A 22,668-nucleotide genomic window follows, 5' to 3' on the forward strand; every position below is an offset into this window, starting at 1 on the left:
CCAATCACTCTTTGACTGTATTCTTACTTTCTGTCATAAGGTTTCTCAGACCAGTCTTGGATTCTCAGCCACAAAGCTAAGTAAATCAGCCAATTTTCCAAGACACTGTCTTTCACGTGTGTATGGGTGTGTTTTGTTGTGCACAAATTGGGAAGTATGTACAGATTGTATTTGTTCCCCTTATTTTATACATAAAAGCTACCATACCATAGATGCTTATTTGCATTGTTTTATATATGTGTATATATATATATTTTATATGTATATGTGTGTATACACACACACGTACACACACACACAGAATGAGAATTAATTTACAGCACTTGGTTCTAGTACTGCATAATGAGATAATCTCCCTAAGTCACTTTGAGCCCCAGCTGGGTGAGTATTCATGGTGCAAGGGACAAATTGTCATCTGTGGCATATCTCACTGTGTATAGAGAATCGCTTAGAGCTCAGTTTTGCATACTCTGTTTTAATCCCTTGAGATTTTTTTCTTGATGGTTTTTCTGTCTTAAATTTCCAATCAAGTCAAAGTTACCTAAGTGGTTAAGTTACAAACTTAAATGTGATTGCACATTTATTAATGCAATCTAAATTTGTATTTTGGTTTCCCATTTTTTATGTGTCTCAAGTGAAGTGGTTATTTCTACTAAGGATATGAAGTTTGGCATGTTAACTGACATGTTATGAGCTCCAATAATTTCCAATTGTTTTGTTTTATATAAAATATACTTTAAGAAAGTTACCATTCTTGCAACTTTATATCTCACATGGTTTCCACTCAATTAAAACATAATTTTGCACTTGAAGAAAAGTATTTTGGTAACAATGGGCAGACCTCAGAGATCACATCATGAAATTTTAAGTACATAAAAAGATGGTAGCAGCAGCTATTTATTGCTCTCCAAAGGGAACAAATGATGGAGAGAGAGAGAGGCCCAAGGCAATAATTTTGGCAGTGAGCAGAAAGAATTTTTCTCCCCGTTGTTGTGATTGAACTCTGTATTTAAAAATAATGTAGGTAGTAATTTCAGTTTAATTATCCCAAGAAATAATGTTTGAGCTCAGCTTGCTAATCTGTTTACAGCATAACTTTTAAAAATAACTGCAAATCTCTTTGAGGAAAGTTATTTTCTATTAATGAAAAATAAAAAAGTAATTATATATAAAGGAAATCAGCAGTATATAAATGTTAAATAGCAACGTGCATATCTAAATTTCCCCTCCCATTAACAGGATAACTAATGCAACGATTTTGAAATCTCTTCAATAACAAATAGATATTCTTCTTTTTTAAAGATTTTATTTATTTATCTTTAGAGAGGAAGGGAGGGAGAGAAGGCGAGAAATATCAATGTATGGTTGCCTCTCGTGAGCCCCCTGCTGGGAACTGGCCTGCAACTCAGGCATGTGCCCTCTCTGGGAATCGAACTGTGATCCTGTGGTTCGAAGGCCCCGGCTCAATCCACTGAGCCTCACCAGCCAGGGCACAAATCGATATTCTTCTTTCCCCTTAACTTTACATAGTTAACTGGGGAAATTGACTTGTATCATAAATTTAACAAATAATGGTTGAATGTCTGTTAGAAGTCAGACACTTTGCTAGGTACTAGAATTCAGAGAAAAATCCATCACTATTCAACCAATCCCATAATTGTGGTTCTATTTCTCCAATTCTTGACATTTACACAATATTTACCAAAACCAGTTATATGTGTTAGTGTTTGTTTTTGTTGTTTTTGTGTTGTTTTCTACTCATTCCTTTCTATCCCTACACTGGTGATCTCTACAAACTAATATTCTGAAGTCCCCCACTTTTACAATTGTGTTTCATGTATGTTGATGTTTTTACCAGTTTAATTGCATCTGATTTTCACTTCTGTGTTTAGTAAAAATGGTTTATAATCATCTCCTTCATACTGAACTTAACAAACTGGAGTGAGGTATCATGTTTGCTTTGTTACAATGTTAATCCCTTTGCACTAATTTTATTGTTAAGTAAATGAGGTATTCTTCTTAGTTTAAAAATTATTTTAAAAATTTTCTTATCATCAATAGTGTGATTGTGTTACCAAACAAGGGGTCCAGGGGGGCCAATACTTGGCCCACCGAGGGATGCCAAAAACTGCTACAGAAAACAGGGGCCCCTCCCAAGGACGATACACTAATATCTATAGGGCTCTTCTGTCTGCTGCCAATTGGAAAGACATCTCTCAGTGCCAGAGATGTGTGAAAAGGAAACAAAATGTTTATTTAATGCTATTCAGGCCTAATGCCTTCACTAAAATATTAAAGTCTTTAAGAGTATACACCTACACCCCCCCCCCCCCCACACACACACACAGAGCTCCCTTCTCCCACTGTCTCAACTCCGGGTACTGTAAATCAGGAAAAGAGCACACGTCTGTTTTTCAGGTCGCTGGCACGTGAGCTGTGTCACCTCTCTAGGCAGGATCTCCAATTAATCCACAATCATGTGGCACCTTCCACTGGCAAGAGTTCTTTGTACCAACTTCCAGTCAAAGTCTCTCCTGCTTTCCAGGCCACTCGGCCAAAGGGAGCACCCCAAATCCGCATGGGCCTCTTCTACTAAAGCTGCACTCCACCAAAAGCGCGTCTTTCTTCTTCATCTGGCCACAGGGATCTCCATTCGGGCAAAGCTATGTGGTTTTCCATTTTCTGTCTGGGAAAGAGGGGGTCCTAACTCTAGCAAAACCACATGGCTCTCTCTTTCATGACTAGAAGAGGGGGGTCCTAACTCTGCTGAAACCGCGTGGCTCTCCCTCCTAATGGCTACAGGGGTCTACATCTTTCCAAAACAGCATGGCTCTTCCCCTCACCTGGTCAAGATGGGGTCCTCACTCTGCTAAAGCCACATGGCTCTCTCGCAGGCATTCTCTCAGAGGATCAGCCCCCAGTTACAGCCTGGATAGAAGCCACTCACTTCTCCCTGGCCCAAAACTTGGCCACAGCTATTTAACATATCTATGAAACCAGTTAAAGGTTATAGATATGTTAAATGACCATTCCAGAGGTTAGCTGCAAAACTGTTGCTATGCAAAACAGCTCTCAATGGCCCTGCTCCATTTGTCCCTTCCCCCAACTGACACCTGGGGGTGGGGTGAGGACATCTTAATATTTCTTCCAGTATTCCTATACACCTTGAGTTCCATCTGGACATCTGGACACCATTCCAAATCTTTTGGGGGGCCACCCCAGCTGCACCCTGTATCAATTGTATATGACTCCAATCCTTTTCCAGAACCTTAAATCTTGCTTTTTTCTTTATCAGAAGTAGTAAAGCCCAGATGTAATTTGCTTACCTAAGAAAAGTATTACATAATATTAAGTTACTTCAATGTGAGAATAGACTCTAGCAACCTAAGTAGTTCCCCAACATTTTAGCATTCGGATTTTGATATTTGAACATTCCTGATAGGATATGGCATAGGAAATTGGAAGTTTTAAATCTAAATGCATCCGCCTAAATAATCCTAAAATAATCAAAACTACCTTTCAATTATATAGAATAATAAAATATATCAGCAATTAAAACATTGTAAGGCCAGCAGAATAGATTTTGATATGTTGATTTTCTGACATAAAGATTAACAAATGAAAATAACTACTTAAGTTTAATAATCAAAACAAATAAGGCCATATTTCAAGGTAAGCAATTTGGCTTACATACATGAGTGATCAATTTACTCACTTATTCAAACATATTTGAGTGCCGCTCCTAACCAGATTTGCCCTGATCCTGACCAAAGAGATCCAGAAATGAATTCCTGCCCAGAAACAATGAAGAGCCTTCTAATAAACCCGAGTCATCTAATTTTATTCACGTTCTCAAAAATAATTGACTACTTGCTTACTAGTTTTACTTTGTCAAGACTAGTTCTGTCCTAGTCTTGACAAGAAAAGATTCAGAAATGAATCTCAGCTGAGGAAAATGAAGAGCTTTCTAATAAACCTGACTTATCTGATGAAGCCATAACTACTGCCTCGTTTATAACCCTAACCTCAAAATAATTCTAGGTGTATACCTCTTTGTCTCATCATCTTATTTTATCTAATGCCTGTGGTTCTCAGATCCTCTTTCCAGGCAGAATTCAAAAGAATTGCCTACATATACCATATCCAACTTCTCACCATCCCTTCTATTACCTTTTCCACTCTTTTTCCTCCATTAATCTTTTCTTCTTAAGGTCACTACTAACCTTTATATTGATAATGCAATGGGCCTTTTCAGTCCCCGTTTTACTCAGTTCTCTGGACGTTCCCATATTGATCATGAGGTCCCATTCACGCTATACTCACCCAGGTTCCTTAACTCTACTGTGAGAGAAAGACCTCAAAATTTAATAAAAAGTCTTATATTTTTTATAAGCTGCAGTATGTAAGAAGGAATGACAACAGCACTAATTAGCCATAGCCCTAAGATACACATTCTGATTCCTTAACACTTCAAACTCAGGGACAATCTAAGACCTGCTTCAAAAACTGTGTTGAGATTCGAAGAGGATGGGCGTTGTAATATTCAATTAACTAAGATAAAACCTGAAGCTCAGCAGGAGAAGGAAAGTAGACAAAAGAGTTATAAGATGGGAAACTTTAAAGGGTATTTGAAAGTTATAGTAGCATATATTTGAAAAAGGTCACAGTGATGTCCGATAAATTCAGAATTTTTTGTTAATGGCTTTGTGGTGGAGTCCAGAACCTGGGGTGTCCAGGAATATAAGGCAATAGGCCTGGCTGGGGGATGGGACACATGGAGCAGAGCTATTAAGAATTATTTTCTAAGTCAATAAAATCAGATTAGTTTTCCAGCCAGAATGGAGCCAGAAGGTATGCATAACTTTAACACAGGACATAACTGAGAGGCAGCTTCCCCTGAGCACAGCACCTGCATAAGAGCTTGGAGAAGGTTCGCTCCACACCAAGGGGCCACACCTGCCCTGACTAACTACGGCGGCCAGAAAGACTGAAAATATGGGAGTGCTAGCAAATGTGGCCGGTTGTGGGAGGAGTTGGAAATGGGGTTATGGAGGAAGTTCCAGGCTGGAATTTAAACTAAAGGCAAGCCACTGAAAGGAGAGAGACAATGCAGGACCAGGGACGAGGACAGTGCAGGAGTAAGAGAGATGCGAGGACAATGTGAGACCATTAAGGAAGAAAAGAGGGGAAAGGATTGTCATTGGTAGGCCCTGAGAAGATTCCACATGGGGTTGGATTAAGAACTGGGGATTGCTGTGACAGTAACACAGCTGAGGGCGCTGTGAACCATGGGAGGCCTGCTAGCCAAGCATGGATTACTGGGAGGAACTGGGAGTTTGGCTGAGCCACAGACTTCTATTTCTTTTTCCTGAGATAAGGTACTCCAGACCGGCCTGGTTAGGCAAAAGGGGGAAAGGCAGGACTGTGCGTATGTGTGTTTATGGGTGTTTTCAGGAACTTTAGGCTTTTAATAGTGACGCTCCACCATCACTCTAAACCTATATAACTGTTGAATAAATAGTTCCTTTTCTTTTCACCAAACTCTGATAAAATCGTATTTGAGCATGTATTGAGAGCCGCAGTTCCTAACACCTGGCAGCACACAAGATGAACTTAGTACAGGGTTCATTCTCTAACAGTTTTAACTTTTATTATAAATGACATATACTTATGCTGAGTATGTAGAATGTTTTTTTCTTACACTACAACTATACTGGTTTACTTTTTATATATACTTGTTTCCTTCATTATCTCTTCACATTTTCTACTGAAAATTGAAGAATATCATTTATATCTATATGGTAAATATATATGAAATCAATTAATATTTCTCTAACCGCAATGCAACCAAGGTAGTTCAAGCCAAGTTGTATCTTGCTTGGACTATTGTGATAACCTCTTTCCTGTTTTAAGTTAATGTTTTCTCTCTAATTAAACACTATCCAGTGAGTATTTTAAAAATATCTTCCAAAAACATAATTCGGGCCATATTATTTTTCTTTACCACACTTGGAAAATATTCCAAATTTATTTTATGGAATGTGAGATTTTGCATAATTTGGCCTGTAGCTTCATCTTTAATTCACCTTATTCAACTTTTTCTTTAATCAGTGTACTCCAGGTACTCAAGCAATATTCAGTTCATAAAAAAGACTTGTGTCTTTCCTCCACCTGGGGTACTATATACCCTCATTTCCCATATCTATTTGCTTAAGACTTATGGTGTTTCAGTTTACAGAAACTAAAGTGAATTTTTTTGCCACTATCATTACAGTAATTATACCTTTCTCCATTGAAAAGTCAACATACCTGTGTTTATTATGATCATTATGGTAATAATCACTACCATGCATATTGTAGTCATCAAGCTTGCAAGATTTAGCAGCTTATATTTTATCTCCTTTAAGCAAGTTTTAGATGTTTTATATCTTAGCAACTTTCATTTCCATGGTATTGTTTAGTGGTATTATTGAAAGACCATGTTAAATTACTATCATGGCTAACAGAGTTTTAACAGGAATAAAAGACACTATTTTTTAATACACAAATACACATGTGTGTGTGTAGATGTCATTGTATTACCACATATAACTAATGGATAAAAACTATGACTTGAAAAAGAAAGACAATGAATTTTAAAATAAAATAAAAAATAAGATAAAGACTATGGATATATTTGTCTGCATTTTCTATATCAAAGCTTTGTAATTGAATCTTGTTTATCAATTACTTTTGTTATAATTGCTTTGTTCTTGCCTAATTTTTACTTTAATCTGCTCTATTTGAAAATAAATTAAAGCCAGCATAACATTATTAAGAGAACATATGCTTTTATTTTCAAATGTTTGATTTTTATTTTAGAATATTGGAAATTTAGAGAAATATCACAAGAACTCATATATATGTACATGTATACATATATATTCTCTATCACATTTTTTAAAAATTGGCAGTTTAATTGAAAGTCAGTAATGACTTAAGTGTTAGCAAGTGCCACACTGAATCTAATATATATATTTACATATATATGAACACTTGAGAAAAAACATTTAGTTTATTCTAAGAAAAAATATTGTAACAATTCCTAACCTTGGAAAAGTAGAAGCAAAATACTTCGCATGCTGTCAGAAAAGATAAAAATGAAAGCAACATATATTGAGAGGATCAACCATTTTCCCCCAAGTCTCTATTTCATATTATTTAAAAATATATGCAACACCTACATTACCGAGCCTCTAGGCATTTAACAACAAGAAATGGATATAACATATAAAATGGAAGGAGAAAAAGGAGAGAGTCTATTTGTGTCTGTAACACAAGGAAAAGGCTAGGAATAAAGTAGTAATGGTTGCCTTTAAAGAAGTTTCTAATAATATTTCTGACTTTGCATAAGTATATTTCAAAAATCTCAGCTTAGAGGGCAAGGAAGAACACTTCAGATTTTATCTAACTGGAGAGAGAAGGTCATTTTAGGTTGCTGAGGAAGTCACAGAACTTACACAGAAATTGCTAGTTGCTAATAGGAGCTTATTTTTTAACTGTAAGTTGGCAAAACTTATTTATCACTAAGATATTAAAATATAAATACTGAAGATTTTGAGTCACAGATATTTTAAATGGCTTGCCCATATTAAGCAGTGTATAAAAAATAGTCACAGGAGGGGGCGGGACTAAAAATACACAAAAAAGCCTGGAATTAGCTTCTGGAGGGTGGGTCCCTTGGAGTACAGGCTTCCCCTGCTAGATGGGTATTCTAGGAATCCATCTGTAACAGTGTGCTGGCTGGCATTGTTGTGAGAGGCTGCATTTAGCTTCAGTGGTTTTTTTTGAAGACTCAACATGTTTGCCCATTTCATGATGGGTGATTTTCTAGCACTAAGTGTTCAATGGTTTTTGATCCAAAACAGCATAACCCCTATGCCCCACCCTCCCTAAACACCTGATCTTATCCCAAGAAACTTTTTTTTTATTTCCACGGATCAAAAACTCCTCAAAGGCAAATGTCTTGCCAATGTGGAAGATGTGAAACAAAAAATGGCAGAAGCTTTACAAGGCATCAAAATCAATGAGTTCAAAAGCTCTTTTGAGCAATGGGAATAATACTCAGCAGGTGTATTGCATCAAAAGGAGAGTACTTTGAGGGTGACTGAAATTTAAACATGTAAGAACAAATACACAATTTTTAATAAATAAATTCCATTTGGAGGGGCCTCCCCTAGTATTTTACAGATGGGGCCAGGAACTGTTTTATGCTTATCTCTAGATATTTTTGGAGGGTTGGGTATTGACTACTGGCTAAGATAAGGATGAGATTCGCTAGCTAGTGATTCATAATACACTGTGAAAATTTGAAACCCCTTAGAGTTTAGATGAATGTTTGCATCTGGTTTAACCACTTACAGAGCTAGGCTTTATAGTGTGTTGACCGATGGGCTAGCTAAAATATACCTCATACACTCATGCCTGAGCTCCCAGAAAGTCAGATATGTTGCAGATACCTTGATTGTTCATACTTCAAAGGTACATTGGGTACCCTTTGACCAAGAGAGGACGCTGGCCTCTGTGCCTACAAATATGCATCTCCAAGACTGCTCTTATTTTTTCCAGTTGTGCCTTATTGTTGACATTTGGTAAAGCTTTCCGTGGCATAAATCTGAATCCTGTGGCGCTTTTCAGTTATCCAACCCTGTGTCATAAATGGAGGTAGTAAATCAGGAGATGACATAGAAATGTAATGTGATCATCCTACTTAATATACATATTTTAGCAATTATGTAGAGAAAATTCATTTTTAAATTAGCTTAATGTTGAAATACATGATAGATGCATATTTATAAGAATGATTAATTCATAATGATGATATGTGTTATTCAAGTATAAAAATGATAGCATACCTAAAATAAGTAAAGTACTGAATTATATTCTAAAGAAATGTATGAATAAATAATACATATTAAAATGTATTTTCCATTTCCCTCTTGAAGCATGAGCTTAATAAAATAAGTTCAGCAAAATTTGTTTAAAAAATAGACTTAATTTGGGTATAACATATGAAATGGGAGAAAATGTGTTAAGCATCTTAAAACTTTAGAGCAAAACATATTTTTGAAATATTTCTCTCCATAGCAACCATACTAATTTAGAAAACAATTATACTGCCTCTAATGTATTAACAATGGAAAAGAACTTAGGCTTATTAACTTTTGGAAATAGTATTTTTGACATTACTAGTGAGACACTTTCTTGAATGACTGAAAAAGATAACATATCTAAAGAACAGTTTATTAACTTACTAAATATTAATTATTGTAGCATTAAGTTATCCAAATATTTGATTTCATTAGACTTTTATATCTCAGTGAAAAGACTCACTATCTTTTACCAACTATTTAGACATTTTATGATGAATTAAAATAATTTTTCTAATACTTCTTTCTTATCACACAAGTTATTGTAGTGAGATCACCATGATTCTTGAATAAATTACAGAGATAAATTACCACTGCATGGGACATATCTGTGGTCAAGGTACATATATGTCACATACTCCTGATGCTATAAAATATCTATAGAAGAAATACATATTTGAAAAATAAGTAAATTAAAGAATGAATCAAACTTTAAGAAGCAGTTTTATTATTTGTCAGAGCATATAAAGCTTCAATTTAAAAATTAGTTTTAAAAGCAGTTTTTAAATAATACAGCTTTAAAGTATTGGAAATAATGCTACAATAAAAAATTGGAAGGAATGCTATCATAATGAAGAATCTAATAGCTAATATATAAACCCCTAAACAAAAGTGCTTTTTTAAAAAATGAAACTATCGGGATTTTTTTCAAGCCCAATGCTGCTCTCTGCAAAAGGCACCAAAGTAGTCCAAAGAACAGTGGCCTATAGAACACTCTCTGGTTCTGAATGTCAGATACTAGTTCAGTTTCTTTGTCCAGCTCATTTTATTTGCTATCCCTAGAGTCTATGTGTTGTTTTCCTATAATAACAACCATCAGTTATCCACTTAATATCAAATTCTACCTTGAGGTCATGTTTAACTCAATGCAATTGAAACCAATCCCTGGTCTATTGGAAATTGCATCCCAGACAACAGTTACATCCTGTGAAGAAGAATGCAATTCCCTCAGGCTGAAGTCCTGAGAACCCTGGGGCTTAAATACAGTGGAAGACATTTTTCTCCTCTTTGTATGTTTCTTGCTAAAGTAGCATGCTTGTCACAGCTATCTAAATGTGTAGATCCACAGACAGGCTAGACAGCTCTCGGCTTCATATGTCACGGAGGTAGACAGCATCAGCTCTCGTCCCAGGTCCCTACGTTGGCATATTTGGTTTCAGAGATATCAAAGCTTACTTGCCTTTTATTGACACAAAGAGCAATAAAGAAATGTGAGGCTTATTAAAAAATAAAAGGCTACCAAAATTAGGCATATATGTAAAATCTTTTCTGTCTGCTATTGCCAGAATTCTAGAATTGATTGCTCATTTTCATGAATATAAAGTCTATAAACAAAGGGAAGAAAAAACTCCCCATTTCACTTATCACCAAAAAAAAGAGACATTATTAACAATGATGCCTAGTGGTAGGAGAACACTGCCACAAAAGCTTTGTTAAATACATAGTCTAACTTAATCTGCTCCTATCATGATTTAACATGCGTGGCCTGTTTCATTTTCTGCTGCAGTGCAGTCCTGCATGCATTAGAGAATTTAGGGTAGGCCACACGTGTACTTATCCATGGGTTCTCTGTGGATGGTCTGCATCACAATAACCCAGGGTGCCTGTTTAAAATGCAAATTTGATCCTTCATGGTAAAGGCCAGAGACATCCTAAAGTGCCCTTCTTCCTTTCACTCCAAATATCATACACCTCATTTGTAGATGTCTGTGTATACTTTTTAATTTATCATCAAGGCAAATAAAGATGAAGTTTATTGTTTTCCAGTCCTCGAGGAATTCTCATTTATGTTGGAGAAGCAGAAGGATAAACAGTAAAATTACAATATTTGTGTAAACAGTAGATCGACAAAGGAAGGAGTGACAATATCCAGGAGTGACATGGAAACCGCTCACTGTGAAAGCTACATTTGAACTCATTTTTGATGACTGACCAGGAGAGTGTGAGATGATGACATGTATCAGGAAGGAAACAAGAGGTAGAAGAAAGGGCGTAAATTTGTCAGCAGGTATGTGGCATCAGCTGAATAATAAATCTGGAAGATGAACAGAATGCAGTTTATAAGAGGGTTGACGTGAGACAAAGGGACAAAGTGGCACACTGCAGTGTGATTTGATCACTTTCCATGTCCCTAACCTGGTAGGTTTTGTCAAAATGTAAAATAAATCCTTTTACTTATTTAACAAAAACTGAGTTTACATTCTTGCACAAGGAAGCTACCTTATGAAGAAAAAAGTTTAAAATCTATACATATCTGTAAGAAATGAGGGAATGAAAAAATAAGGGAGGAAAATGGAGCATATGCACAGAGGGAAAATAAATCACTCAGTGGGTGCCTAGTATGCATCCTACCATATTTGGGAGGATGGCAATACAGCAGTGCACCAAATATGTGGAAACCTGTTACACATAATCAAGAAAACTGAAAGAGAAAGTAAGTTCAGCGCAATTCTAGAAGAATGTCTAAATCTGTTAGAGAAAACTTCTATAGGTCATGCAAAGAAGTTTTAACAGATGAAAACTACTACTATAATCAGACACACACCAAAAGCTAAAGAAAAAATATGAATTATTGCCTTAGTTGCAAAAAGGGAAGTTTATAAAGAGCCCAAGAATTTGTGATGAAGTACTTAACAATAAGATATGTACTCTTGAACAACTATGTGCCTAGGTAGTCAAAAATCCATGTATAACTTTTGACTCACCCAAACTTAAATATAGCCCCTCAGTGTGTGAGAGAATTGGCTGCAGTACCCCACACAGACAACAAAATCCATGGATGTTATAGACCCTTAAATAAAAGGGCAAAGACAACACATACAATCAGCCTTCCACATCTGTGGGTTCCCTATCATAGATGGAAAATGTCATTTTATATATTTTTAATCCATATATGCATAACCATAGACTATGGAAGGCTGACTCGGTATTTATTGAAAAAAAGTTTGCCTGTAATGGACCACCACAGTTCAAATTGTTGTTCAAAGACCACCAGTACTTTTTTTAACATGATTAAATAAATAGAAAGATGGGCACATAGGTAGTTATGCAGATAGAGAGATATAAGTGAAAAGTGAATCTATCTTTATTTCCATATGATATGTCAGTGTAATCTCAATATTCTAAACAGGGCCAATTGAAAAATAAATTTACAAATCAAGTAACTTAAATAGGAACATATGAAATTAACATATAGAAACAGTTGCACATTGAAGTGTATATGTATTTATATATACTATAAAAATATAAAACTAGCTAGAATATATAACAAAATGAGGTCTGATATATATGTGTGTGTTTGTATATATATATATAAATAACAGTAAAATAAAATATATGGTCATAAATCTAGCATCACATATAAACTACATAGGGAAAATTATAAATATTTCTGAAGCACAAAAATACAAATAAAAAAAGTAGAATATTTGAAAGACTAGCACATATTTTAATACTTAATTTTGCTGTAATTTAATACATGTATAATATAATGCGACACATCAAACAATAAAGAATAGCTAGGATAATTCTAAAAAATGACATGTTTGAATGAACTAACATTACTACTTATTAAAACATTTTTAAAAATCTCCATAGTCAGAACAATATAGTAATATAGAGATACATGGAAATATCAATGTAAAAAAAAAAGAAACTCCAGATTGTGGAGTAAATATGGAAATGCAGCACACACAAAGGTGACATTAAATAAGTGTGGAAATGTTAGCCTTTTGAAAATTGATACTGAGCAATTTGATATCAATATATATTTTAGGTGATAAAGCTAAATCTGTTCTGTATACCATAAACAATAACAAATTTCAATTGAAATATGGAAATTGCAAATATAAGCAATAAAAATGTTAAATTGCTTTTAGTTGCAGACTGAAGAAAGTTTTCAAACAGACAAAACTCAAGATGTAATTTTTAAAAGTTTAATAAATCTAAAAACAGATGATTAAGAAAACATAAAGAAAAATATCTTAAAGTGAAAAATAAACAAGTGATAAAAATGTTTTCAACGTAAATCACAATCTAATGAATCAAAAATGGAAAAAAAATTGAATGACCTAATTTCAAAACCTGATAAAAGGTAGAAACAGAGAAATCTCAGGTAACAAATGCAGTAATGATTAAAATGAAACAGTGAAAATTAAAATTACAGAGATAGAATTTCTTATACATCAGAACAAATAAATTTTAAGTTAGACAAAAAACTCTTAGTGAGGTCATGAAGAAGACATACCATTTTTTGAGGGAAAGCAAAGTTTTCCAACAAAATGGAGAGAATTTTGGCAATATTGATCATAACTTTATAGTTATTCACACTTCAGATCAACAACATTCTCCTTTGGAAACTATCTTAAGCAAAGAAAAGTAAAAATACAATTTATGGACTATACCAAAAACAGAAAACAACCAAAATGTCCAGAAACAGGTAACCAGTTGAATAAACTGCTTGAACTCACACAGAGTGATGTCTATATTTACCAGAAAAATTGATGAATTATATCACCAAATATTGATATGGAGTGATATCTAAGATACATTATTAATGAAAGTGAGAAGATGTAAGGGTTTTTGTCCACAAAAAGAGGGGAATGAAATACATTCACACGCACATATAGAAAATACCCATGTATTTTTAAAAACATATTTAGTGTGCTTTACAAATGTGCATTATATAGATGCACATTCACCTTTTTATAATATAGAATCAAGGATATACATATATATGAAGTATATATATAGGATAGAGCTATCATTTTATCTTTATTAAATTCATCGGGGTGACATTGGTTAATAAAGTTATGCAAATTATGCAGGCTTCAAGTGAACAATCCTATAATGTAACATCTGTATATTGCATTGTGTGTTTACCACCCTAAGTTGAATTTCCTTCCATCCCCATATATTTGACCCCATTTACTCTTTACTGTCTCCCCCATCCTCTTTCTCTTTAACCACCATACTGTTGTCTGGGTCTATGAGTTTTTCATTGTTTGTCTTGATAGTTCATTGACTGCTTTCAGTTTTATAGCCCACACATAACTGAAATCATATGACTGAATTATACAATCCTTGATATTTTTTACTTATTTATTTCAGTAAGCATGATATTGTATGTATTATGTTTTTTTTAGTAAAAAAACAGTAGAAGGGAAAAAAGCAACTGTAAATATAATTATTACTTATAGAAAGAAAAAGAATACAAATTAGAGGGGATAATGTTGGAAACAAAATTTTTTGTGACAATATAGAAAATTATGTATCCTTTTCTCTTTTTTGTTGTTGTTCATTTACAGCTGTCCTGCCTCCCCCCGACATTGCTCTCTCCTGATGCACTCCCCCGATCCCACAGTCAATCCTCCCACTTGTCCATTCTTATCAGTCCTCTATTCATGTTCCTTGACTTGCCTCTTCCCCTTTTTCCTGTTATCCCCTCCCGCTCCCCTGCAGTCAATGTCAGTTTGGTCTTAATTTCCAAGTCTCTGGTTCTAGTTTGCTCATTTGTTTGTTTTGTTGATGAGGTCCCATTTATAGGTAAGATCATACGGTATTTGTCTTTCGCCACCTGGTTTATTTTACTTAGCATAATGCTCTCCAGTTCCATCCATGCTGTCGTGAAGGGTAGGAGTTCCTTCTTTCTTTCTTTCTTTCTGCTGTATAGTGTTTCATTGTGAAAAATGTACCAGTTTTTTATCCAGTCATTTACTGATGGGCACTTAGGCTATTTCTATCACTTGACTAGTGTATTTAATGAGGCTATGAATATTGGAGTTCATAGGTTCTTCTTTTATTTACTTTTTAACCTTTGTATTATTGAAGTACTATTTCTAATTAAAACCCTAACTATATTTATGAAGAAGAAATAAATTTTTCCTCAAATGCCATCAAATTTAAACAAATATTCGAATTTGTATTAAGTTTTGTCATGACCATAGACACACACAAAAACTTTTTAAGTGACTTTAAGACCAAGTATTTGACTGATTGTCTCTAATGGTTTTTATTCTAAAAAACAAAAAAAATTACAAAGAAATCTTAAACTTTATTCAGGCATCCATTTTGTTGGTGGTAGGAATTAGGTTCCTCCCCGTGATCAAAAGGGAAATATTCCAAAGACTCACAAACAGGAGATTATTTGTGTGTGTGTGTGTATTTGTGTGTGTGAGGGGGTAGAATGGTTTATTCGTGTGCAGACAGAAGCTGCCCCTGGGTTTCCAATGTCCCATCTCCCTCTGTCTCACCATGGAAAAAGTCCAACTGTGCCTTCAGCAAGGCCAAGACAAAACCCAGTGTCCAGAGTTTCGGCTCCATATTACACTGCAGTCCAACATTAGTCTAGCATGGTGCACGCTTCCAGCTGCAATCCACTGTTCCCTCTGAAGCCCACGCACTATGCCTCTGGCCGGGTAGCTACTACACCCATATGGTCTCATGTTCCTTACAAGAGAGTGCAAAACAAAGGAGGCCAGAGGATCATGAGGTGGGCAAAAGAGAAAGAGCTTTTTTGTTTCCCTGGGGCATAGGTTTGGGATAGACCAGATTCTTTCTCAAAGGAATCAATCGACTTTCCATACTTTTACCCTCTTGGGATGGGTTTATACCCTTGAGTCAGACTGACAAGGCGTTATAAAGGTCCAGTACCTCCCTTTGTGCCCGGAAACAGTCTGGTACTAGAAGAGGGCAGGGAGAAGTTTTAATCCACTCAGTGGAGAAACACTGTAATGCTTTGGAGTGTGAAGCTGCAGCTTTCTGGCTGAGCAGGCAAACAGGCTTATGCTTCCAGTTTATTAAACTCAATGTGTAGTTCATTCTCTTTGGTCTCCTTTCTCAGTGTCTAGCTAAACACTGAAGGTGCAATAATAACACTATTGTTAATTCAAACTTAATNTGAGTCAGACTGAAAAGACGTTATAAAGGTCCAGCACCTCCCTTTGTGCCCGGAAACAATCTGGTACTAGAAGAGGGCAGGGGGAAGTTTTAATCCACTCAGTGGAGAAACACTGTAATGCTTTGGAGTGTGAAGCTGCAGCTTTCTGGCTGAGCAGGCAAACAGGCTTATGCTTCCAGTTTATTAAACTCAATGTGTAGTTCATTCTCTTTGGTCTCCTTTCTCAGTGTCTAGCTAAACACTGAAGGTGCAATAATAACACTATTGTTAATTCAAACTTAATATATGTTTTTATTTTTTTAAGATTTATTTATTTATCTTTAGAGGGGAAGGGAAGGAGAGAAGGAGAGAAATATCAATGTATGGTTGCCTCTCATGAGTCCCCTGCTGGGAACTGGCCTGAAACCCAGGCAGGTGCCCTGACTGGGAATCGAACCTCGATTGCGTGGTTTGCAGGCCCGTGCTCAATCCACTGAGCTACACCAGACAGGGTCAAACTTAATATATGTTTTTAAGACAAAGCATGATAAGCAATGACATCAATGTATTTTCAACAACCAAATATATAATTTAAGTGTATAAGTTAAAATAGACAAACATATAAAACACAATTAAATGTAAACTGTGTAATAATAAGGAAGAATCTTCTTAAATACAAATAATCAACTAGTATTTTCTAAATATGTCCACTAAAAAGGTCTGTAGAGATTTATTCTTTCATAGTAAAAGAGGCATAATGACTGAATGGGATGCAAGGACATTATTTAATTCTGATTAGAACAAAACAACAGGAAATGGAGAATTTTGTGGACAATCGGCTAAATCAGAATAGGGCAGGTTATTAAGTGTCGTTAAAAATCCACAGTATGGTGCTTAAATTAAAGATTACAACCTTCTATTTGTGAGAGATACATAATAAATATTTGCAGATGAAATAGCAGATGACTCAGATCTGCTTTAAAATTGTCCAGGGGGAGAAAAACATATAATGGATAGATAAGAAAAAAAGATTAGCAGAAGATTAATTGTTGTTGAAGCTAAATTGTGGGTATATGAGAATTCAATATACGTTTCACCCTAACTTTGGATAATTTTAATTATTTCTATAATTAAACATGTTTTTTAAAATTTTAAATGGACAATGAGTTGTTTAAAATAAAATGTAAGACTGCACAAATAATATGTTAAAAGTTAATAATATATTTCTTTAAAGTATCTAAACATCTTTGCACTATCAATAAAATATAGTGTGTTACAATTTATTTATTTTTATTTAACACACATACACAAAATTATAAAAATACAAAGAGAATTGGTAAAGTACAGTTGCCTAGGCTACAACCTCAACTAATTCAGTCCTGGGCTGACAAATAGTGACAAAACATCCAGGTCACTGGATGTTTGCCACCACATCCAGGTCACTCTCAGTAAAATTGACGAGGATATTTGTGAGCATATTTTCAGTAGTCGTTAATTTTATCCAAAAAGACCAGTAGTTAGTTCATGTATCTTCTTTTTTACTATTTTACTCTTCCAGATATCTACTCATTCCCGGTTGATAGCTCTCATAGTGGGTACTACCTATGCAAAATAAAGACAGTTTTTAAAAGCAGTAATGCATGATTTCTACTGTTTATATTTACATATATCCTTTATGACGCAACTCATTTTAATTAATGTTCATTGAATTAAAAGCATTCATTTTGAAATAAAGATAAGGCAATGAAATAAGCAAAACTCTTCCTCAGGAAAAGCTATCATCTAGAGAGAAAACTGGACAATACGTAAGTGAGCCATTGATAAGTACTATACAGAAAAGTAAAGTAGGATACAGATGACACTGAATGGAGGGGGCCACTATGTTATACGTGAGGTCAGGAAAGCCTCTCTTACAACATGATGCTGGTGAAAACTCGAAGAAATGAAAGGACCATGCCGTCTCTTATCAGAGTAAAAGATTTTCAGGCAGAGATTACAAGGCAAACTCTCAGAGACAGCCACCCTAGCAGAGCTGATGAGTCAACAAGAGGCCAATATAACAATGGCAGAAAAAGTAAGAGGGCTGTGGGCTAGGGAGATAACATGGCTATCCAGAGGCTGCTTGATAGAGGACATAATAGGTAACTGCTTTATTTTTCATCCCAAGAGTGACGGACTTTAAGTCCAGGAATGATACATCATATCTTACTTTTAAAAACAATAGTTCCATTGTGTAAAACCTAATTATTAGACCTCAGCTAGGTTCTTGATATGACCAGGATACATATTTCTGTGTTCCATTTGTTATCTAATTTTTCTTAAAAATCCTTTTATAATCCTTATCCTCTAAACTCTAGCACCTTCTTCTTCATCATTATTCACAGTAATAATTCCACTCACTATCAGATTTAAACATTGAGACCTTCTTAGGAGTATTTAGGCACATGCCGGCTACCACCCATTTACCTGTATCTGTGATCATAAGTTCTGCCTGCTTTTCTGTTATTCTGTATTAATGGTCCAAACTAACAAAAGCCAAACTTTCCACCACTGTTCTAATGATGCCTTTACTTTTGCTATGCTCAAATATAGTGCTTCAGAAATTCTTCCTTCTTTCTTTGGCATCAACATTTTTCTATCCGTTGGGTAACTCTCATTATTGTGTCAATCAATACGAGAATATTTTTCTCATCTTTAAAAATTTTAAACAATCTCGATTCCACTTGTTTTTGAAGTCACCACTCTGAATCTCTGCTTTCCTTGATTGTAAAATTAAAAGAAATGGTTTCACTGATTACCTTATATTTATTTCCCTCCAGTTTACATTTGAATACCTTCCAAATGAGTGTCTCCATACCACTAATAAATGATGTGGGTTCGGTACAGAAGTGAAGGTAATTAATATTGTCAGATTCTTCATATAATTCAACAGTAAAGATGATAAAATTGGGATTTTAACAATGCAAAGACTCAAGAAGGCCAGATGCTGCTAAAACTCAAGCCTTACCTCTTCAGTGCTCTCTAAGGACTGTACATTCTTGGCATCTGCATTTTTCCCCCTAAGGCCTTTCTCTGAAGAAGAGTTACAGTACCCTGAGAGCAGTCAACATCCAATTCTTTTTTTTAACAATTCAGAATATATTACCTAAGAAAAATTTAAAGTGATCATCAAACCTAAAAGGTAAACTTAAGCAATTACAAAGCTCTTCAATAACAAAAATGTATCTATTAGCCAAGAAGGGTACCTCCCAACAATGACCTCTGTTATTAGGAATATTTATTAGAAACAGTCATGAAGATAAGGAAGACAACGTCAAATGCTTTAGGAAACAAAATATGAATCAGGGAGTGAAATAAGAGGGGAGATTGTAAATGATAACAGGTATACAGGGAAGGGGTGAGGGCACTTTCTGAGCTGAGCAGATGTGTCCTATGACACAGAAGGTCTGCAGTGATAACCTCAGGTGACGGTAGAAGCATTGCTCTGCAGTGAATAAGACTTTCATAGTCTAGAATGATTTCTGAAATGAGATAATTTCCTTAATATTTATTTGATGAAAAAAGTGCTATTTCCTGTTCTTCAACATCTAAGTAAACTAAGAGTTGGATTTTATCCTCCTTTTCCTTGCTATGTTTTATAATTCTCAACGACATATACCATATCTTGAGTTATTTTTTATCTTAAGTTGCACTGTTTACTTATTTTTGGAAAGTGTTTCTTGCGTGTCCTTTATGTGGAAACTCCAGAGGGAAGCTTCAGGTGAAACGGGGCTCCAGCAGAACCCCGGTCTTGGCCCCTGTCTTCACTGGGTACACAGTCTCCACCACTTAGAGACTGACAGCTCAAATCCTCCACCTGGGACTCCTGATCATTGCTGGCTCAGGTCTGGGTCTGAGCTTCAAGTTGTCCTGGCTTGATTAGAGCAGAATTTGCATCACCTTGTGGGCTCCTGTTTGGAAACTATTTCATAATTCTGGGGAGTGTTGTCTGTGCTACTGTCTGAGGTAGAAAAACCCTGAGTGTTTGCTGGGTTCACTTGGCTTACTCCTCACTTCAGTGACATTTAATTGGGCCTTTTGGATTTTTTCCAGCCTTTCTTCTATGGCCTCTAGTTCTTCCTCTAGCTGCTGGGTTTCCTCCTTCACTTCCATGGCATAATCTGTGAGTGATGGGCAGGGCTGCAGTCCCTTCTCCAAGTGGTTATACATTCCACTTCAATTATTGTATTGAATACATGAAGTTGCAAGGTGGTGCATGGAGGCAAAGATTTCCCTGGGTTTGACTGTGATCATCTCTAAAGGAAGGATTCACATGGGCACTCAATTCATCTGCTGGTGAGCCCATAAAGAGTATGTTCTTTCTTGAATTTTGAATTCTCATCTTTCCTTTTCATTGTTACATAGAAAGTTTCCAAGCTGTCATGAATAAATGTAATGTTGAATGTGAATCAGAAACTGCTCATTGAACTCAAACACACAGGGAAATGATTCCATTAACTGTCAGACACACTCAATAAACTGGTCGATAACTGGAGAGATTTTTTTTGAACCACATCTAGATTGCCATATCTGTTATTACCCTTAGGACCAAAGGAATTCTGGTCCTTTTCAATTAATACCACAAAGCCATTCAAAGTCCAGTTCTGTGGATCCAGCAGGAGGCTGGCCACTGAGCACACCTGTGCAGTCCTGCCCCAACCATGGAAACAGTGAACAAGTACACTTGCATCTTTCTCTGCAAATGCCTTGGCAATGAAGGTGCCTGCATCCTCAATGGCCTTAATGTGCCTTAACCAGCCAGAGCTCTCCAGTCCCCATAAAAAGTCACTCTTGAAGTGAGACTTAAGTTCACATAATTCCAGCACTTTCTGGAGATGTTTTTTAACCAGACAAACTGGCGCTTGATGTTGGAATAATTGTCTTCATTCTCATAGCCTTTCCCGGAAGCGTGGTTTGTCATGGCGTTAAGTTTAGGCTGAATGTCAATGACTTAAATGAAGTTGCTCCCTGAATTGGCTTTCCTAATGGTCTGGAGCATCTGCTAGTCTTCCAAGCACAGGGCACTGAAGCCAGACAGAGACTGGCTGCTCCGACAGATGGGGGTGAGGTTATTTTTATGGTACAATCATGAGAAAGTGCAGGAAATTGCCGTCTGCTCCAGAACCTGGAACTCTTTGTGTGCTGTGGCTTATCTGGGAATGTTTGGTGGGGTAAGAATCAAGAACTCTGCAATCTCTATTGGCATCACTGAGATACCAATAATCATTAGGTAGGCCCATGCACTTGTATTCACTGAGATTAATCAGTATCCAGTCTTGTTCTCTTTCTGCGTTATCCAGATTGGGGTTGAATTAAAGGCAGCATTACTCCTCACATTTGGTCTTGCAAAGAATGTAGAGAGATGTACCCATCATGGCAGTCTCTCTCCTGTGCTATGATGAGTTGCTCCAGCTGAAAGTTCTTGCAATGCATAGGCAAGTGGCATCCATTAGCAGCTGTTGCCTGTCTTAAGATTGTAGAAATCTGGCTATGAAGAATCCATGTTTCTTTTCTTGTGACAGGTACATTTTTCACAAATATGACATGAGTAGCCATAAAATACAAAGCACTTAGGGCTGCTTTTTCAGAAGACATTCGACCTACAAAGCTGTCATTTTCCCCCTTGGGCTTACAGATGTGCTCCATGGTAGAGCCATGCCTGCAAGGTTGCGGTGGTGATCGGGGCTCACATACCTACCCACATGTACAGTGCAATGGACAGGTCACCTCATTCAAATCTTGCTGGAGACATTTTGCAAATATCCTCAATTCCCTCTTTTATAAATGTGGTAACTCTGGAGCATATTGTCTGTTCCGTTGCCCTAGATTTCTCTGCAGAGAGAGTTCCACCTGCAGAAAGCTGGTTTTCAAACTCACATTTTATTTGCCACCTTCCTTCAGGGGTGTCCAACCTTTCTGTGTTAGGCTGCATTCATCATGACCCCTGCAGGATCGTGTTACTTCCTCACACTTTGCCAGTGATTGGTATGCATTCTAAATGAGCTCTTGCTCACAAATCCTTGTCTCATGGTCTGTTTCTGGAAAAACACAGGCAAAACACACGCAAAGATCTATGGTATTCTTAGGTTTCGAGAACTAGAGTTAGCTGGAGAGTATCCTCAAAACTAGTTTACTAGCATGAGCAGAAATAAAACAAATGGAATGTTACAAAAAATTCACTGATGTTCTGGCAGCTGAAGGATATATATTGTCTTCAACAATATTTTTATATGTCTTAAACATTATAGTTCACATCAAAAGGGGATAAGCATTGGACCCTGAGGGAGTCTCCATGGAGGTCACTGGGGCAGGAAGGATCATTTGAATTCATTTGAATTTCCATGATGGGTAGGACAGCAATATCTCCAGTATTTTCAGTGTGGAAGCAGTCAACTTAACTGCGCAACGCTGCAGCCAGAGCAAGCACTATGAGATTAAACAATGTCAGAGAAGCCTAGGGAAAAGCTTGCCAAATGTTTGAAATGGTGCGTTTATTGTGAGAGTGTAGCCTGGCAGCATTCGTCGACAGCTCCAGATCTTACATGGGGAATCTATTTCTTCAAC

At 36.1% G+C, this 22,668-nt stretch overlaps 1 pseudogene; it reads right to left on the reverse strand.

Annotated features, from left to right (window-relative positions):
• Nucleotides 1-19,795: 19,795 nt before the first annotated feature.
• LOC118994085 (myotubularin-related protein 7-like) lies at nt 19,796-21,750 on the reverse strand (annotated as a pseudogene).
• Nucleotides 21,751-22,668: the final 918 nt, after the last annotated feature.

This window comes from Sturnira hondurensis, unplaced genomic scaffold (assembly GCF_014824575.4).
Source record: "Sturnira hondurensis isolate 20B ecotype Veracruz unplaced genomic scaffold, ASM1482457v3 Scaffold0000880, whole genome shotgun sequence".
NCBI classification, from domain to species: domain Eukaryota; kingdom Metazoa; phylum Chordata; class Mammalia; order Chiroptera; family Phyllostomidae; genus Sturnira; species Sturnira hondurensis.